This window comes from Coffea arabica, chromosome 7c, assembly GCF_036785885.1.
Source record: "Coffea arabica cultivar ET-39 chromosome 7c, Coffea Arabica ET-39 HiFi, whole genome shotgun sequence".
Lineage (NCBI taxonomy): Eukaryota > Viridiplantae > Streptophyta > Magnoliopsida > Gentianales > Rubiaceae > Coffea > Coffea arabica.
In genome coordinates this window covers 36,217,947-36,238,840 of record NC_092322.1, presented here as the reverse complement: position 1 = coordinate 36,238,840, position 20,894 = coordinate 36,217,947, and the positions used below count along the sequence as shown (strand labels likewise).

The window sequence follows — 20,894 nt, the reverse complement described above, 5'->3', positions numbered from 1 at the left end:
GGAGTAAATCTTATATATACTGACAGTGTATAAACTATTACTGTTAGATCTATGACACATGTATAAAAGTTGAATTTCAAATTTAAATTTTACATAATTGTCATTTATCAAAAATGAGTTCTTGTGGATGAATTTATAAGTTTACTGAAGCTACATTTAGAAGAAAATTTCTTGCCATGCTAGATCAATGTGAGAACTCAAAATCAACTGGCTACCTTGGAACCCAATCTGATGCATTATTGGTGGGCCATGCATGTACCAATTTGGCCGCTTTTTTTATGACCAAATGCGTGTACCAAATTGGACACTTTTTGCAGTCACATCGGTAATTAGATTACAACATTCATGTAATTGTTCTTAAACTAATTGTCTAATTTGAATCATATTGTAAATCAATCAAGAATTAGCTTTGCATTAGTCTTCCTGCTACAATATTGTGGCTAGCGTGTAGCTCTAATTAAACGCTTATAGAGGTACAACTTATCTATAATATATTAAGAGCAAGAGTCTAAATTAGCGGATTAGTGCATTAGATCTCGTATTCCGATAATACCCTCGGTATGCAATGTTGTTTTTTTAGCTCTGCATTATTTATGATAATTGTGGCTATTTAATACAATTATTTAAAGAAATCCTATTTAATACAATTATTTAACGAAATCCATAGTTGTTTAATTCCAGTGGTCACGTACGTCACCATTGCTGTAATTCGACAAACTACATGTCACTCGTAAATCTCTATAGACAATTGACTTTTGCTTACGAATTCCGTGTACAAAAATGCCTTCACAAACATTAATTATTCCACTAAAGTCCCTGACCAATTAAGACCCTTAAACATGTACAAAACTGTGGAAAAACCAAATGGTCTCTATGTTTTAGTTTCTTTTTGAAACATATGTTTGCAATTATTTTCTTGAGAAAATAATTTCTAATTTTCCGTGCTCTAATGTTCTTGGATATTTTTTTTTATTTTCCATGCTATTTTAGAAGTCTCAACAAACTGTGCATCACACATGTAAGTTGTAAGTTGGAATAAAATTTTTTTTCCTTCTCAAGAATATTCTTTGATAACACATAAATGCCTTGTTGGATTTCTCTTGTGGAAATTACCAACACAGAGTGTAATTGCAAAGAATATTTTCTCTAAGATAAAGTGCACACGATTATTTATAAGGTTAGTAAGACGTAGACAACAGAGGGAATTTAGAGGAACAAAGATTAAAAAAAAAAAAAAAAAAAAAAGGAGAAACCAAAGAAAACTTACCATGTTTCCCTGAAACCTAAGTAAGAATTCGTACTACTACAGGATTGAAAAAAAATGCTAAAAATATTGAACACTGTATCATGATTTTAATCCAATTACATTTTGTCACATCATCAAATGATTCAAATTATTGAAATAATCTAACAATTCATAACTCTCATTCAATAATAAATTTAATTTCATCACTATAGGATCTAAAAGGTACTATAGAATTCCCCTAAAAATAAATATTAACCCAAAAAGAACGCATGTTATTTAGTATTGAATATATTGACAGTGAATTTACTTATTAGTACTCTGTCGCCTCCATCGTTTTACTTTGCCTCCATCATCCATGTCGCAAGTTCCTCTTATATGATATATCTTACCTTTGGTATTCATGTATTCACAGATTTCTTGAGGTTATTGAATATCTAAATAAAATTGGTAAAAATTAATTCTTTTTTTTTTGACAAATTCTTTTCTTGCTTATTCACTTATTAAACTGCAGGAAGAATACGAAATTTACCTTGTTTGCGGTTTATTTGATGGTAGTGTCGGTGATCACAGAATCCATAGCAGCGCAGAAATTTATCTATAAAAATCATAACTTGGTCTAATTCAAAAAAAAAAAAATCCTTTTTGTAGCTTTTGTTTCAAACTTTACATCTAAAAAGTTCTACGTGAAATTTAGCATTCTGAATTTCTATGTGACCACTCGAGTGTCCGACTATGGTTAGCAGAAACAACCTTGCAAGTTTGACTCTGGCAGAACAAAAAGTCGATTGATTAGTGAAGGCTAACTTGGGCATTTTGAGAAAAATCGCTCTGGGAGAACAAATAAAATAATAGCCAGCCATCAGAATAAGAAATCAACAGCTAGAAGAAACAAAATATTCATGAAAAAAATCTCAAGAATTATAAAGAAAAAGATTTGGAGACAAATGGTTGCTAAACAGATTAAGAAAGGAAAATATGATAATCCTCAATTTACAAATATTAAATTTGCTATTATAAGTTTTTTTTCTTGTTTATGCACTCCGTTTGGATTAGCTATTTTTGGACGGTATTTGTGAAATATTTTACTATAGCAATATAGTTAAAAAACTTTTACTGTAGATAAGGTTATTTTTTAGGTTTTTATTGTATTTTTTGTGTTTTTTAATGTTGTTTTTTATGTGTTTTTGAAGTTGTTTTTTTATATTTTTGAGATTTTTTTTGTTTTTTGGTATTTTTGAAATTATTTTTGGTATTTTTGAAGTTATTTTTATTTGTATATTAATGTAACATTGTAGTTGAAAAACTTTGTTTTTTCAAAAAAATCCGCAATCCAAACGGAACAAGAGAAAAACCTCTCAAGTACATAAGAAAACCTATACTATATACAAGAGATACAAATAGACATAATCAGTTAAGAAAATTTAACAGACAATCCCCATTCCATAGCTATTAGACAATTTTCATGAGTTTCAATTATATTAAAAAAAAAAGAAGCAAACATAAAAAGTACGAAATCACGCACAAGTGCACGCGTTTTTGTTATATGTACGAAATTACGCGTTTCATTTCTTAAAGGAAAATGCATTGACACACGCAAAAGAACAACGACTTACCTAACAAAAGCAAAAGAACGACGACTTCATACCCAACAAGAAGTACTAGGGAATGACGACTTCATAGTTCATACTTCATACCGAACAAGGACCAAATAAAATAAAAAAAACCAAAATAACCGGAATGACTTTAGTTCAAAGAACGACGACTTCAGCCCCAAAGTCTACGTTGGGCCATAGTTTGTAAAATATGTTATCGGTATAATATAAGACATTATATGAAATTTTTTAAAAATATGATTAAAAGTTCTGCATGAAAATACGTGTTAGAAAAAATTATGCATATAAATTTGTACATGAATACTATGAACATATTTGAAAGTTATGGAACTAAAAGTATGGATAAAATTACTATATTTTTTGCAGGCGATGCTATGCTTATTCCAATTTTAGACTTATTTTCGTGTATGAGACGTTAAATCTATTAAAATTTCATCACTTTGTTATATAAATATGTATAAACCTATACTTGTTATCATATACATCGCTCTTATTTTGTATATAACTCAAAAAGTATGTCATTATCCTTACTCAAGTTTTTAAAATTTTTTGAAAAATTGAATTATAATTTGTGAAGTATAAAATGTTAAAAATTTATTAGATACTATTATGCGATTAATTGAAAAGTATGAGTATTTTTTAGAATATTTTTAAAATATATGAAATATGATTTTTTTTAATGATACGTAGGAACATATATTATATGGATATAATATGTGCATTTACTAACCATGCAATGCCTCAACGATGAAGTGTTACATAAAGTCTAGTTGGACTCCTTCAAGGCCCAAAAAAAAAAAAAAGAAGATTGACAAGTTTCATGAGTTTCAATCATATATATATATATATATATATATAGGGTTATTATCACTTTACCCCCTTAAACTATATCATTACTTTTTATTACTTTGTCATTACTATTAGTTTACCCCCTAACGTTATCTTTTAGTCACTTCACCCCCATAAGTAATTTAACTCAACATGTTAAGAAATTTTGGACAAAAATATTCTTTTATTATATAGCATTACTACATTGTTATTATTACTTTATTCCTTTAAATTATAATGAAATAATCGATTTAATTTCTAACATTATTTTCTAGGCATTTTACTTCATCATTAATCTAACTAATATGGTCAAAATTTTAAAATATATTTATCCTTTTACAAATATAATTAAAAATAAAAAAGTTAGAATGATTATTCTTTTTTTTCACTTTAAGAGATCAAAAAATATAAAAATAATAGGGTTTTCTCAAATTTTTTTCACACTTATTAATACTAGGAAAAGAAAAAGAGATAGAAAAGAAGGAGATAGAAAATTCGATTTTTCAAAGAAAACAAATAAAGAAAAGACAGCTGCTTTGTTGGTGGCCATGCGTGTACCAATTTGGTCACTTGTTTTATGAGCAAATTGAAGTAAGATTCCTCCCATTTCAAGCTCAAATTTGCAGTCACATCAGCAATTAGATTACAACATTCAATGGTTTCTGCATTAATTTCAATATTGTTCTTAAACAATTGCTTGCTTATGGCTTTCAAGTTTTCAAACTAATTGTCTAATTCGAATCGTAGTGTAAATCAATCAAGAAATAGCCAGAGTCTTCCTGCTACAATATTGTGGCTAGCGTGTAGCTCTATCTAAATGCTTATAGAGGTACAACTTCTTTGGCAATCAATTAATTTTGGAGCAAGTAAGCAGATTTCCTGAATTTTCTTGAGCAATAGTGTAAAAAGAAATTGTTCGGAAAGAAGTTTAACAATTTTCTTTGACAATATTTTTGGAAACTAAAGAAGATTAGCATATCAATTTCTTGTTCAACATGATTAATTGTTGCAATATTAAGAAAACTCTCCTGGAGAAACTTTTGGAAACTAAAGAAGAATATCTAAAAACTTTTAAGGAATAAAATTATGAATGAAAGAAACACTTGAGGAAAGGGATTAAAATAAAAAGAGTAAATCTTATATATACTGACAATATATATCACTATTAGATCTTTGACAGATATACAAAAATTGAATTTCAAATTCAAATTTTGCATTATTGTCATTCATCTAAGACTAATAATGTATCACTGTCAGTGTAGGAAAGATTAATCAATACAAAAATAGTAAACACTGACAATATATATACTATCATTGTTGGATCTATGACACATATGTAAAAGTTGAATTTCAAATTTAAAGTTTGCATAATTATTATTAATGGAAGCCTGCTAATGTCTACATCGTTAGTGTATGAAAAATTAATCCATACAAAAAGAGTATGGATCCCCTGTTTTTGGGGTGTTTTTCAAAAACTAATTTTTCAAATACAATAAAAATTTTTAAAAAGTACTCTAAAAGGTAATCTAAAAATTAGTTTAAATTTTTTTAAAATTTTAAAAAAATCTCAAACTATATTCTAGAAACTCTTCTACTCTTAAATATCCCAAAATATTTTCTAAAAATATTCCAAAATATATTCTAAAAACTCTGCTACAGCAAAGTTTTTCAAAAACATCCCCAAAAACAACTAATCCAAACGGAGCCTAAATCTTATATATACTGATAGTGTATATACTATCACTGTTGGATCCATGACATAAGCTAAAATAAGCTCTTGTGGATGGATTTTAGAACTTAACTGATGCTACATTTAGAAGAAAATTTCTTGCCTTGCTAGATGAACGTGAGAACTCAAAATCAACTAGCTACCTTGGAACCCAATTACACCAAGTAATGTGATTCTTGGAGCCCCATACTGTGAAGGTATAAAAATGAAATTAAGCTCCTTTGGGAAGAGCTCAATTTGCTAATTGCTTAAACTTTGTAGAACTAAACTTAGTTAAAATATTAACCTTGAGGCTATATTTAGTAATAGAATGTTGTTGACATAAATTTCTTTATAGAAAAGCAATTAATTTGGAGCAAAACAATGGTATATTTATCTATCTAGCTATGGGATAATTTCAGAAACCTCCCCTGGGGTTTCATGAAATATCACCTGGCTCCCTTGAGGTTTTCAAAATCTCACTTAGCACCCCTCGAATTGACATTTTGGTAACATTGTCATATTAAAATTTTCATATTTGAGGAGAGAGATTATTTTAGTGCCTTTACTACCCTTAGCCAATAGAAAAATGAACATTTTACAAACCAAGGAAAAAAAGTACTAAATTGAAACCATCTTAAAAGTGAGGAGATGAAAATTGATAAGATTTTATGTTACAGCCAATAGTCATTTCTATAGTAGAGAGAGACAGTAAAAGCAAATATTTTTTTAAACCATTTCTATAAATAAAACCCTCCATAGCATTGAAGGCAATTAGTATGTAAAAAGCATACATTTGAGCCAAAAAAACTTAGCAATAGATGAAATTTAACTTCAATATCATACAGAGAATTTACTCAAAATAGATCGACTTTTTTCTAGGAAAGAAATATGAAAATTTTATTATAAAAAACTCAGAATTTGAAAAACTGCAGTTCGGTGTTTTAGTTACTTTATTTCTCTTGCGCTCTACATGAATAGGAACAAATAACTAAATAAATAAATAAAGTTGTGAAACACAAAAAAAAAGAGGAAAAAAGAATCTGCAGCTATTTTTCTCCAAATGCGCTAAATATTTCATAGATTAAATCCTATATTTTATTGACATTTAGAGAAAGAAAAACAAGCTTAGAAAATTTAAATATGAGGGTGTTATTGACAATTCATCACCTTTGATATTAGCATATGGCCCTACTATCATTTCAAGGGTGCTAAGTGAGATTTTGAAAAGTTCAGGGGAGCTAGGTGATATTTCATGAAACCTCAAGGGAGGTTTATGAAATTATCCCATCTAGCTATTTGTAACAAATGTTTTCATTCTTTTATTTCTTTTTTTTTTAAAGGAAATCCAATACTAAATACTTCCTTACATTTTTCAGAGATGTTAGGCACTCATTAAGACCTTTTCTTTCCTATTATCTCTTTCATTTATTGATAAATTAAAATAAAAAAGAAAAAAGCTACAGCATGCAACGGCAAGTTATCAATAATGAAGCACAATTTTTACTTGGTAATTAACACTTCACCTGTAACTAGGTTACATATTCGAATATTCAAGAGGGTAAATATGTGACAGCCCCACCTTTTCCTAGGACGAACCAAGGGGTTAGCGGACTGCCTGCCCAACTCTCGCCAGAACTACGAAGCATATCACACCCAAAATACACATTTGTATTGATATTATAGCGTTCGAACGCTTCAACGGTCACAAAAATCGAAAATGAAAATGAAGCCGCGGATGAACAGTGACTGCCACGTCACTATCCGGCCAGAATCTGGCCGGATTGTCGGCTGGATTCTAGGCTGGATAGGGGGCAGTAGCCCAAAACGAAGGGATCAAAAACCCCAGTCAATCTGGCCGGTAATCCGGCCAAGAACTGGCCAGATTGAGGCCAGTGGCCAAAACCCCAATTTTCGTTTCAAAGTCCCCTGCATATCCGGTCTTGTATCCAGCCAGAACTTGGCCGGGTTTGGTGAACAGTAACCTCGCCAAATTCTTTTCTTTCCTCGTTCGAATTCCGTACTCGCACAAATCCAAACTAAACACAGGTAACATGTATTTACCAAAATTGCAAGTACATACCCAAGAATATATATACATCCGATAAACATGAGGTAATACCTTAGTATAGGCATAATGTTACTTGTACCAATCAAAAGAAAGTGTTTAGTCGGTTACATTTGGTTTCCAACTAGCGAGGAGCTATACAAAGAACAAAAGAATATCTAATTAGCTCAACCCATTTCTCAAAACATGATTCCAGAAGTGGTTCCTGTAAGGAAGACAAAAGTAACGGGGGTGAGCTTACGCTCGTGAGGTACCGACAAGACACACAAAGGTAATCATACTCAGTCAAGGAACACATAAGAGATTACATCACAATAACCAAGATTAAAAGGATACAGTCAGCTCTCAAGAACTACATTCCACTTGCCGTACTTGATCTCATATCGTTGACACTCCGTCAACCTTTGAAGAAAGGAACAAGACCGTAGATTCCACTTTACTCCACATTCCTTCCACCAATCGTCCCCCTTAATGAATAGGGCGATACTCGAGTATACCACAGGGTCGAGGAGATAACACTCCACTCGACTAACAGTGAACCCAAGGTTGGTTATTGAATCGCCCAGACCCTTGCCGGCTCGACTCGAATAACGTCCAACGGGTATGAGCTCTAATATCACAGTTAAGTTGTCGGGTGTAGCCCCAGACAATATCAAATCATGCACAGATATAGACTCACAGTTAAACCGTGCCAGTAGTATAGATAAGAGAACGAGAGCAATGAAGTACACTCTCGTCTCATTCAAGCCAACCAAGTTCACATAAACAAGTACAAACAGTCATTTAAGCAATAAACCATATAATGGTACACTCACCGAATCAAATAAGCAAGTTCACAAGTTTGCTTGAGACGTAGGCCCCGGATCACCGGCACGACCTAGAACAAGCAAGAAAACCACAATTGAGACTCGAGCATGAGTCAAGCCACTACCATGAACTACTAGTATAATATACCAAGAAGTAAAATGGAGTGACAGTGGGTGTTAGATATGAATAACCCCAAAACCCTTTCAATTCTACCCAAAAATCACTCCCAACTCAATGTTACTAAATCTCCTTAACATTGGACAGCACTTTCCCTTAGATTTTCACATTTCCAACCTATCATTCATCATCAATGTTCACACAAAACGATCACAAGAGCAAACACAGTTGGTAGGCTAACCAATACCCTCATTAGGGTCACAATACCCTTAAATCTTAACCAATTACAGGCTTAATAATCAACCATAGCAAAGCCCCAAAATTGAAACCCTAAAACTGAAATTTTCCTCTAAAAGATGAAATTTTCCACAACAATCCACAATTCACATAAGATAACCTCATCTAAGCCAATATAAGGTCATCATTCCATAGCCAACCATAATATACCATATAAAACAGAAAAATCACTAATAAATATGAAAATTGGTCAATCTCAACCATAACTGATGAAATATTTCACAATATAACATATCTAACCTCCAAAACCCACTAATTTAACATTATTAGCTACAAAGAGGGGATTTCTTGGCAACTCACCTTACAAACCACAAGAAATAAGGTAGCTAGTGTTTTTCCTTCACCAATGGCTCCACCAATAACCTTAGGCTAACTCAACAAGTCACTTTGATGGAGAAATTTAGAGTTGTTGTGGTTGAAACACAAGATTAAGCAAGAAATGAAGTAGAAGAAAAAGTTTTCTCCCTTGGTTTCTCTCCTCTCAATGGCCGGCCAAGAAGGTAGAAAATGGAACAAAAATTGGTCAAAATTTGATTTAGTAAAGTAAGGTAGCTCTAGTCAAAAGTCCAACATCCAATCGTATCACGACACCTCGCTCCTCCAATGGTTATCTCATTGTTTTATCTCCCAATACTAATCAATCTAGCTAACCTCCAATTAACTTCTAATACCCAGTAACATAATCACTGTATACAAAAATTCACTTAATTGTCCACACTCATCACACTTATCGCTCTAGTGGGTCACATATCCACCGTACACCACCATTACCACAGAAAAGGACTTATTTTAGGAAAATGATTTAAAAATCATATTTTCTCATAAAAATCCTTAGAAAATTAATATACTGAAGAAAATATAGAAAATGTGTGCAGAGGAACAAAATAAATGCCTAGAAAATAAGAAAATTTTCAGGATCTCACAAAATAGAAAACTATTGTGGATCCTTTCTACAAAAAATGAAATGTCAAGTTATATTTATTTAAAGAAACTAACAGGCGAAGATAGCAATCATTAGTAAAATAATAAAGAGCAGCAAGGATTCCTAAATGCAAGTTTGAGTTGAAGACAGAATGCTTGCAATGAAACATGAATATCATTCCTGCTAGTGATTTAGTAAAGTAAGGTAGCTCTAGTCAAAAGTCCAACATCCAATCGTATCACGACACCTCGCTCCTCCAATGGTTATCTCATTGTTTTATCTCCCAATACTAATCAATCTAGCTAACCTCCAATTAACTTCTAATACCCAGTAACATAATCACTGTATACAAAAATTCACTTAATTGTCCACACTCATCACACTTATCGCTCTAGTGGGTCACATATCCACCGTACACCACCATTACCACAGAAAAGGACTTATTTTAGGAAAATGATTTAAAAATCATATTTTCTCATAAAAATCCTTAGAAAATTAATATACTGAAGAAAATATAGAAAATGTGTGCAGAGGAACAAAATAAATGCCTAGAAAATAAGAAAATTTTCAGGATCTCACAAAATAGAAAACTATTGTGGATCCTTTCTACAAAAAATGAAATGTCAAGTTATATTTATTTAAAGAAACTAACAGGCGAAGATAGCAATCATTAGTAAAATAATAAAGAGCAGCAAGGATTCCTAAATGCAAGTTTGAGTTGAAGACAGAATGCTTGCAATGAAACATGAATATCATTCCTGCTAGTGGATTTTTTTTTTTTTTTTGGTCAAAACCTGCTAGTGGATATGGATATATCCCTTGTGACATATCTATGTGAGAAGAGTTAGTATTTGCATGTCATGACCACCAATTTGATGCAGTTCCAACTCAAAATGTTCATTTGACAGAGTCGTGGAGAGATTATATGATTTAAGAATTATAAAATCTTTATGCAATTATCTAAATTTTGACTTTTCTAATCAATTCTATTACTCTTTGTTGAGATGTTGAGCTTTTTAAAGCAATCCAAAAAATAACTATTCTTTGGCTAAAAATATTCCATAAGACATTATTATATATAATTTAGCAATATGTTCATCAAATTTGTCTTCTATGCTGGGGCATGATCATTTAGATCAGTTGAGTTAACAAGAAGATTGTGTGGTATGTCTAAGATTATTTATTGAGTGCCAAAGTCATTCACAAATCAAAATACAGAAAAATGAATAGCGATCGATGTGTCATACGAAGGTGAAAATGTTTTCCTAGATGCTTTATAATAATTTTTTTTAATTGTAATTCAAATTAATTCCAGTCATTTCAATATAATTACCACCTAATGTTATTAAAAAATAATTGGTAACTTGCAAGAATTATTAATCAAGCTAATTCCTTTTGGAATATTTTTTCCTTAGTAATCTTGAAAGTAAATCATTTCATGCATTTAACACTAGAAATAATGATATATGGAGGTTAATATGCACGTGTTTAATTGTTTATTGACTTAATAGGAAATAAAAGCAAAGCGTTGCAAGTTGAAACCAACTCTTCAGAAGAATAACAGAGACACTATTCCAAATCAACTAAATAAGGAGCTAATATCTGTTTAAGAAAAAGCACAAGGAATACACGAAAAAAAAAATCAATTTTAGCTAACAGGTTCCTTTCAAAATCAATAGGTGGCACTTAAGTTTGCCATTTCATGGGTTTTTATTAGTTTCTCAAAGGGTTAAATACCAAAAACCCCCCTGTGGTTTGCCTAATGTTCACTTTACCTCCCTGTGGTTTGGAAACCTACAATTTGACTCCCTGTCGTTTCAACTAAAGTAAAAGTCTAACGGAAAACATCTAAACTAACGTATGAAAGGAAAATGTCAAAATTGCCCTTCTATAAGGGTTTTGGGTTAAGTACCAAAAACCCCCCTGTGGTTTGTCAAATGTACACTTTACCTCCCTATGGTTTGAAAATATACAATTTAACTCCCTGTCGTTTCACCTAAAGTGAAAATCTAACAGAAATTCCGTTAAATACACTTTAGTTGAAACGACAGGGAGTCAAATTGTAGGTTTCCAAACCATAGGGAGGTAAAGTGAACATTAGGCAAACCACAGGGGGATTTTTGGTATTTAACCCTTTCTCAAATTAAAAAATATGTATTTCAATTGCCAAATTTGCTGTGTTATGATGTTCATTAAATTTGGCTCATTCTATGTGAAAATCTAAAGGAGTTTCAACCGTGATAGAAGTTTTTATTTTGCCACACCTCTAAGTATGCATAATGCTTATATAAGTATCTAGCCTCTAACTGAGAATTAGCACTAATAAAAACAAGAAAGCTAAGAAAATATAGAGCAAACAATTTATATGTATTTATAAAAATTATTAGTCAATTGGTTTGGTTAAATTTTTTTTGAGTTTTATATTTTTCCTGTTGATATAAATGTAGGATATCTACGCTTACCACCAAGACAATGGATGTTACTTTATCAAAGGAACAAAGAAAAGTATAGATCATCCTGGTGTTGCTAACGTTATTCTGATAAAAATTTGTCAAACTTAGGATTCTCACCCATTTGGTCATGGAGTGTAACAAAGAGAACTCGTTGCAAATGGAAGACCTGATAAGATAGAAAAGGTAAGAAAAGGTAGTGCCAAACTCTTTGTTGGACGTTCTTGTGAAAAGAGACTAATAGCAAGCTTGGACCGTTAGTATATCAAGAGAGATTCGGGAGGCCCCAATTTAAGAGACAGATTTTTGAGAAGTGCCAACCGAAAGAGCTAGAGAAGCTTATTTGGACCTCTTTTAGGTTGTTGGGCCTTTTGTTATATCTAAACTTTTTTTTTTGTATTTTAGTATTTGGTACTTTAAAACTTATGATTTTGTACTCTCTTCTTTACAGCGAACTTGCCGCTCTTTCACTTGTGGCATAGGTCAATTGGCCAAACAACATGATTCTTGTATGTTATATTTATTTTTGCTTTATTATTGTATTTTGAAGTTGCCAAAAACTCTTTTCATCAATTTTCTAGTTGACAACTCAAGATGGAGGCTATTTTTAGTTCTTGCTGGAGTTAATTTAATGCTGCAGGGAATTGAGAAAAAGTCCATTGAGGGTTTTGTGGAGAAGATGAAACAAGATTATTGTATTCGTGAATTTTTGTCACATTTCACTTGTGGGGAAGGTAAGTGATACTTTTAGAACTATAGGGCCGCTAAGCGCTAAATGATATTACTAGAAAATTCAGGGTGGATTTTGTATTCCACATTTTGAACAACTTTAACAGTTAAAAATATTTTGAAACGCGAACCAGTAATGAACAAAATGAGTGATTGGTTTTGACTTTATTAGTTCAAACATCTGAACCATCAATTCAATCATTTTAATGTATGGAAAATTACAGAAACCTCCCCTGAGGTTTCTGACACTTGCACTGACCTCTCCTGTGGTTTGAAAAATTGCACTGACCTCCTCTGAACTTACTAATTCTTTGCAAATTCAGTCCAAGCGATTAAAATATTATTTTAGGGAGTAAAATGAGAAGTTTGTACTAGATTTGCCCTTTGTGCTACATGTCAAGTAGTATTAGCAAATGAATGACACAGTACTACAAATCAATTAACAATTAATAAACTTTAAGGGGTGTAGTTTATGGGCAAATACGCATTACCTATTTAAAGTACTGTTTCTTTATGGGCATTTTACTCTCAAACATTTAATTTATGATAAATATACCAATGTTTGTAAGTAAAATTCAAAAAGTGTTACAGTAATATTCTTACAAAAAGGAAATCGCTAGGTTATCTATTTAATATAAATTAAACATTTCAAAAAAAAAAAGAAATGGCCCATAAAGTATTAATTCTTTATGGCTTTCATCCATTACATGAGTAAAGTATTGGCTCTTTATGGGCATTTTATTTTGAAACATTTAATTTATGTTAAATACATAAATATTTGTACTAAAATTGAAAAAGTGTTACATTAATTAATATTTTTACGGAAGGGAAATTGGTAGATTTTGTATTTAACAAAAATTAAATATTTGAGAGTAAATACAAATTTAATTGCTCTGGCAAGAAGATTATCGCTCTGAGGGCTATCCATTCTAACAACATTTAATTGCAATATTTGGCTTAACTACAAGTTGCCCCTATAATAAGAAGTGAGTAGCAGATTATATCTATAATTTGAAAACTCACAAATTACCCCCCACAAACAAAATGGTCAAACATATGAGTTGGCATTTATATGTATGAAAGGTCCAAAAGACATTCATGTCCTCGGTTATATGATGAAATAAGTTTCTAACTCACAAGTTGCTCTGAAGTTTTTATTGAAGAGCATTGTAGTGTGTAAAAGATAATGACATAAATTTAGTTGTAATAATTGAAATTAGATAAATTACTTTTGTTAAATAAATGTTTTAGTTTTCATAAGAATTCGTGTTAGTTAAAAATATTTCATCAGAAAATATCAGTTGATATTTGAACATTAACAGGAATTATTAAGAATGACAAACAATGGAAAACATATAAATAATCAATGTGATATTTATTAAGTTTTTCATGATTTTAATTTCAATGTGTAAGAGAATATGGTGAATCACCAAGCTCATAGTAATTAGATTAAGAAACAGACGCTGCTTTTGGCCCTCGTGGGTTTCTTTTTAGCTAACTTGGAGCATCTACCACTTTCTCGTTCCCTAGTTTGTCCAGCAGCTGCGTGTGTTCGAGGACAGAGAATATGCACTTAATCAAGAATCTTGTGTCTTTTTCCTGAGATTTTTAATTTGTTTGTAATTAATCTCTCTAGAGGATGGAAAGTTAAATTGCTTAACAAAACTATACATGCAGTTTCTTTCATTTGTAATTTTCATTAGCTTGGGACAGTTATTCACTAAAGCTGGAGAAGAAAAGAGTAAACAGCAAAGAAAAATGTTTAGGGAAAATTACTTTTGTTGGACTTCCAAAAATATTGCTAAGTTGAAGAATGAAAAGTTTGTACTTACTGCGAAACAAGAAAGATGAACATAAAAACAACATTTTGACAGGTTTTCAGATTGTTTCTTTCGGCTGATTTATGCAGCTATTTCAAATGAAACACGGACTCAATATAACAACCTTCATTCAACATATAAAACTGCTGTGTTTGACATTTAACGTTTGTGCAACTTACTTGGACCGGTATAATGCTTTTAAAGTCTTTTCCTAATTCTGTCTCTGCTTAGTATTTACTGCATAACAAGTGTTCTATGCAAGTCACAGAGATTTTAACATATCAAACAGTAAAAGTTTATGGTTCTTTACTCAAAAATAAGAGAACATAACAACAAAAATGATTTTTCCTGACATGCCTACAAGGACAGTTGTTGGTTTGTGTCATTATAGTACTTCTATTATGACACTTATTATCAACTCAATAATATATACTTTAATTTTTTTTATTTTATCTGATATAAAAATAATAATGTGCCTTTAGACTATCTATTATAACACTTAAAAAAATGTTACTGTTCACAAGTTTTTCGTCGTCCTCACGTGAGGTGCACGTGTTCTTTTTTCTTCTCCTCCCTAAGTAGGGCAAACACAAATTCACCTCTTGTTTTCTCCTCCGCCGCTCTTGCTCTCCTTTCTTCCTCAGGCTCTCCAATCTCCAATCCTTCATCGCATCCTTCCTTTTTCTTTCAGATTTAAATTATTTGCAGCTTTTTTTTTGGGACCATTTGCTTAGGTTAACCATCTCACTGCTTTTGTTCTTATTTTCTTTTTCCATTTTGATTTTTGCAGGCGTTTTACTGGATTTTGGGTTATCAGTAAGAAGATTGCTGCTATAATCCCCATGTGTTTTGGGTTGCCTATTGTTTGTTCATCGTTTGTTCTTGGTAAGGATATCTTTGGTTATGCTAATTTGGTGTCATTGCCTTTTATACCTCTGATAAAATTTGGGAGGATTCATCTTCCCATGTCTGTTGTGGTTTCATACCGTTAAATGCGATTTTCTAACTTACTTTTTTTTACCGTTAAATGACCAACCAACCTGAACATTGTTTTTGGTGAAGAATATGCAAGTTTTTATGAACCTATTTTTCTTTATTCTTGCATTCTGCTTGCGGTCAGGCAACATAAGAAGTTCTCCTCTGGGTTAATCTGATTTTGGGACTATTTGCATAGGATAACTATTTATTACTGCCTTTTTATTTTGATATTTGCAGTCCATTCTTCTTTATTTTTTCTTACCTTGTTATTATCTTACCTGGCCCTTTGGTTTTGGGTTAGCCAAAACAGAGGCACCATAGTAGAAATGTATTATATTTTTTTATTATTTCTTTAGCTTGTCTATTGTGGTTTGGTAATGCTAAATGTCATTTTTTTCCTTTCTTTTTTGTAAAATGATCAACCTGAACATTACTTCCATGTAATAGGTGAGAAAGTGAAGAATATTACAGATTTTTTAAATCCCTTTTTCTTTATCTTTTTAAGATGTTTTTCCTTACCTTAGCTAATATCAATTGGCCCCTTGGTTGTCGGTCAACCAAAATAGAAGCACCATAATGGAAATATATAGCTTTTTTTTTTGCTTGGTTCTTTAGCTTCTTATGCTTTATTTCTTCCCCCTGCCCGCTGATTTTTTTTTTTAAATTATGCTCACCTTGATTCTTAATATTTTGCGTTCTTCTTGTGGTGATTATTCTTTTGTCTTTATTTTGGGCCAGGCAATACAAGGCTTTCTCTTGAACCATTTGATTTATTTCTTAGCTGTTTCTCTTTTTTCGGTTGTGATTTGAGAATGTAATTTTCTTGTAAAGGCTTGCATATTTGCTAATCTATTTGTTTGATTTAGTGTTTGTTATTCTTTTTGGGTCTGTTTGGTTTTATATCAGTTTGTTTTTATAACATTAAGATGTCTCTCCATCCATTAATATGTTTTTCTGATCTCTCTTTGTTTTCCGCTAGATGTCTGATTTGTTTGAAGCTTGTGTTTGCTTTAGTCTTGTGGTGGGTGAGTTTTTTTTTTTTCTTTTTGGTGAACTGCTTTTCTTATTTTTTCAAACTCTTTATTTTTTTGACCTTTTTACCTTGGCTAATAATAATTGAAGCCTTGATTATACTGTTTTTCTACCATTGTTTTGGGTCAGGCAAGATGAAGTATCTTGTTTCTGTCAATAATATACAATTTTCTTGCTTAGTGGTTTGGATTCTCATGCACTTGATCTCGTGCTTTGTTTTTTCCTTGCTCACTTTGACTCTTAGGATTTTGCATTTTGCTTGTGGTAGAAAGTGATTTCTTGTATGCGAAGTAATTTTTACAGTTTGTGCTAGCCAAATTGACAGAATTTGTGGATGTACTGAACATGCTTTTAAAAGCTTTACCAAAGTGTAATTCTTCAATAAAGTTTAGAATGTTTTAGTCTTAAGGTTCACTGAGGATTGGTGTATATTGGGATTAAGAAGACACTAACCTTTAAAATGATTTTTTGGATAATTTTGGGAGGTGAATATTATTTGTGGATTTTATGTCATATTCTTGGTTAAAATGTGTAACTGGAAAATCAATGTTTCTAAACCAACCCATTGGGGGAAGTGTAAGGCAAAGAAAGGGAAAAAACCTGGATTAAATAGCATATAGAAGTATTTATGTTGGTACAGATCTAAGCTTCATTTTCATTTTCCCATAGCTTGTCATTTGGTAATATATGCACTTACTTACATTGTGGCTTTTCTGGAATTTTATTGCTAACTATGATGATCTAATGATCCCAACAAACTTTGTGCACAGGTGGAACTAGTTGAAGATTGATGGGGTATTTGTGGTTATGACTGAAGGCATTCTTTCTACTTGTTAGGGAAGAGAATTTTTTAGTTTGTGCACAAGAGAATCTTTCAAGTTTGTAGACATGAGGATCTTTTAGTTTGTACATGAGAATCTTTCAAGTTTGTACTTGTTAGGGATTTGCTATGTTAGTACTTGTTACTGACTTTTAGTTCAACAAATTATATTTGAGCATTGACTTTTGCTTTTAGATTACTATATGCATTCTGTTCTTTGGGATAATTCTACAAGTCCTTTGGGTTTCTGATTGACGGAATGTATAGCAGGAAGCATTACCTGCAGGTTGCTTCTATATATAAAAAAAAAAAAAAACCTCCTGGCAGTTAAAAGTGTCAGCATAATAATCGATACTCTAATGTTGTATTATAGCTATCCTGACATTTTCGATTATCAAGAAAAATAATTTTTCTTGGCAGATGGGATGCTATAACAGCATAGTTTTCTTGACACATTTGAATGCTACGAGCCTATCCCCACATTGGAAGGGACAACATTCGTCCGAGGTGTGAGGAAAGGTAAAGTGTCAAGTTAGATTATCTATACTGACACCTTTAAATGCCGTTTAAGGTCATTTTTGTTGTAGTGGAAGCAGTTAAAATTTCTGTATTAGTCAGACTGATTTATATAAAAGTCACAAAAAATGTCTAACTAGCACATATGCTGGTTTGAAGGATCATATCAACGCTGTATTAGCAGCATTGGAGAGGATTTCAGAATTGAGATGATATATGACAAGTATTACTTTAACGCATGATAATTACAAACACTTATTTTACAAAGTTATTGATGTATATTCTATAGAATGATTTTTGAAGCCAACAATGGAATTAATATCGGAAATCCCTGAGAAGAGGGTGAAGATCAAAGTGCTTTAAGAGGAGGAAAGCTGTGATTGCAAAGTGAACTACTAAACTTGTGGTTTTCTAAGGATTTCACGTTTCATGTTCCCCCTAGCCTCCTCCCAAGGCCGTTTTTGATATTTTTGTGCCCTTTTTGGCTGTAAACTATTACCTCAAAAAAGCAAAGATATAAAAAATGGCTGGCAGTTCCATCAAGAAAGAAAGGTTTGGAAATTGGAATTACATTTGATATGCATTAGCAATTCAGCATTAGTACGAAATTAATGTTGCACCATCATGTCTCATTTTGTAGTATAACACTTTAAATGTAGACTTTTTTACTTTGGACACTTCATTATTTGTATCTTAAAGTCCTGCCTGCTTCCAAATTTGAATAACTTCAATAACATTAGGGACAATAAGAAGTTCACTTACATCCCCTAAACTTTTGAAAGTCTCACATGCCTCCATTATCTGGCATTTTTGTACGCCATGTCAACCCAAATCAATAAAGGATAAACAATTTCGAGAGAGAGAGAATAGAATTTTGTACCATAATGCCCTTTTGTGTTGCAACAATTTGTTTTATGATGGATTTGGATTGAGGGATTTGATGAAAATTTGATATCCTCTCAAATTCTTCTAGGTCATTTGAATTACTTCGGAGGCCTTTGGTTTTAAAATCCACCATTTATTTTGCTGCTTAAATGCATTCAATGATTAGTGAATTCCAAAATCATATACAACCTAAGTAATCCAAAATATTTGGAAGTGTTTGAGAAGATTTCAAATCTTTCTTCAAACCCTCAATCCAAGCCAATAATTAAGAAATTTTTAATTGTATTAAAAGTTGGAGACCAAAAGCAAAAGACTAGATGGGACACCCTGTATTTTTTTTTTACATTTATTTAGTTAGATAAATTTGATATGTTTCAAGTTTTAAATACAAATTTCATTTTAGCAAAAAATGACATTACTAGTACATTGTTTTTTCTAATACCATAGTTACCATAACTAGAGTGTATTATCAAAGAGTTCTTTCCTAGAATTATAAAAACTAGAGTAACGCAATCATTTGCTAATTGATGAAAAGACCAAATTAAGTATAGGAATTGATAAACTTGATTTAATGAATTGCTATATATTACGAAGAACTAATTCTTATGTTTAAAATTGGAGAAAGAAACTAATCACTAGAATTGCAATGAGTATGACTTGTTTATTAGACTTGGTCTTTTTTTGTTTAATTTTTCTTTTAAAGATTTTCGTCATTCTTTGTAATTGATAAGTTGAAGGTTAAACAAAAAATGAGTAATAAGTATGAGGGATTCCTAGAACTCAATTATTGAATTAATGTCAATCTTATCCAGAAAAGCAAGAAAAAAATGCGGGCAAAGTTGAAATTTATGTGCTATTGATTATGAGAAAATGGCGATGTTGCAAGTTTCTTATTAAAAGCTTGGAAGTGTATACTAAAATATATAAGGCTTGATGAGCGTCAATTAAAGCTTAGAAGAGAAAGTAACCATAGAAAATTTGAGAACAGCTTTCTTTTTTTCCTTGTGAAAGGTACAGTAGAATCAAGGGTGAGAATAATTTTTGTTTGTTTAATATTTTCTTTTTGCATCGTATTACAAGGTTGTGAAAATAAGACTTGACTTGATTTTTTGCAAATTACCTTTGAAGGTGAGAAATTGTTTAGGTAATATCACCAAAGACTAAAGATATAAGTATTTTGCTGCGCCTTTCGTCATCAATAGGTCCCAATTGTCTGCTAGGAGTATGTGATATTTCCAAAAGTTGAGGAGAGACAAGTGAAATTGTCAATAACCTTAGTGGAGATTTCTGAAATTATCCCATAATATTGCAAGCTACATGTTCAAGAAACAAAACTCAAATTATACACTACCATTATATCAAGTTTAGGTGGTATTCATTCATTGTTGTTAGTATATGCACTATCATTATATACACAATTAACTTATGAAATTATCCTAACTCCATGCATGTTGCCATTGCTTTATGTGGAACATTTATCATTGCTAAAATCAACGAAACCCATGCACGTTTTGACACTAGAAGAGTATGTCTTTTTATTGGCATAATTAAACCAAACTTCCTAATACTAATAGTTGATGTTTCCTATTTCTAATTTAGACGTATTCAAGTATAGCCAAGTTTCAGTAATTTAGTTGTTTAGGGTACGGAGTAATTTTGTGGTAGTTTCTTGTTGCAGTAGTTTCTTAATTACTAAGTTATGTTAACTCTATATAGGGTATTTTAGCATTATACTGAGTTGAAAGGGTAAGAAAAAAATTAAAGAGACTTGGGGTTGTTGTAAAAGCAATTCTGCCTAGAATTTGTGCCAATCTCAATATGTGAATCAGATGTGCTTTTATTTATTTATGGCTATTAAACTCCTCTTCTCCTGCATATTTTTACATGTGCCAATATCCTCTTGTACGCATCTTTTCTACACTAAAGTGGCATTAGAACCCTGCCTTTTGATCTTGGGATGTTTGTAAACTTAAGATTACAAGGTTGATGTTGATAGATTTTGAAATGTGAATTTTTTGATGAGTCAGAGTACTCGAACATCAGAAAAAATTGGGCCAC

General features: G+C 31.5%; 1 long non-coding RNA gene across 1 annotated transcript; it reads left to right on the top strand.

Moving 5' to 3' along the window:
• The first annotated feature begins 15,232 nt into the window (after positions 1 to 15,232).
• On the top strand, positions 15,233 to 17,637 carry LOC140010247 (uncharacterized). Its single transcript, XR_011817544.1, has 2 exons — positions 15,233 to 15,490; positions 17,386 to 17,637. It is a non-coding gene; the product is annotated as an uncharacterized lncRNA (long non-coding RNA).
• Positions 17,638 to 20,894: the final 3,257 nt, after the last annotated feature.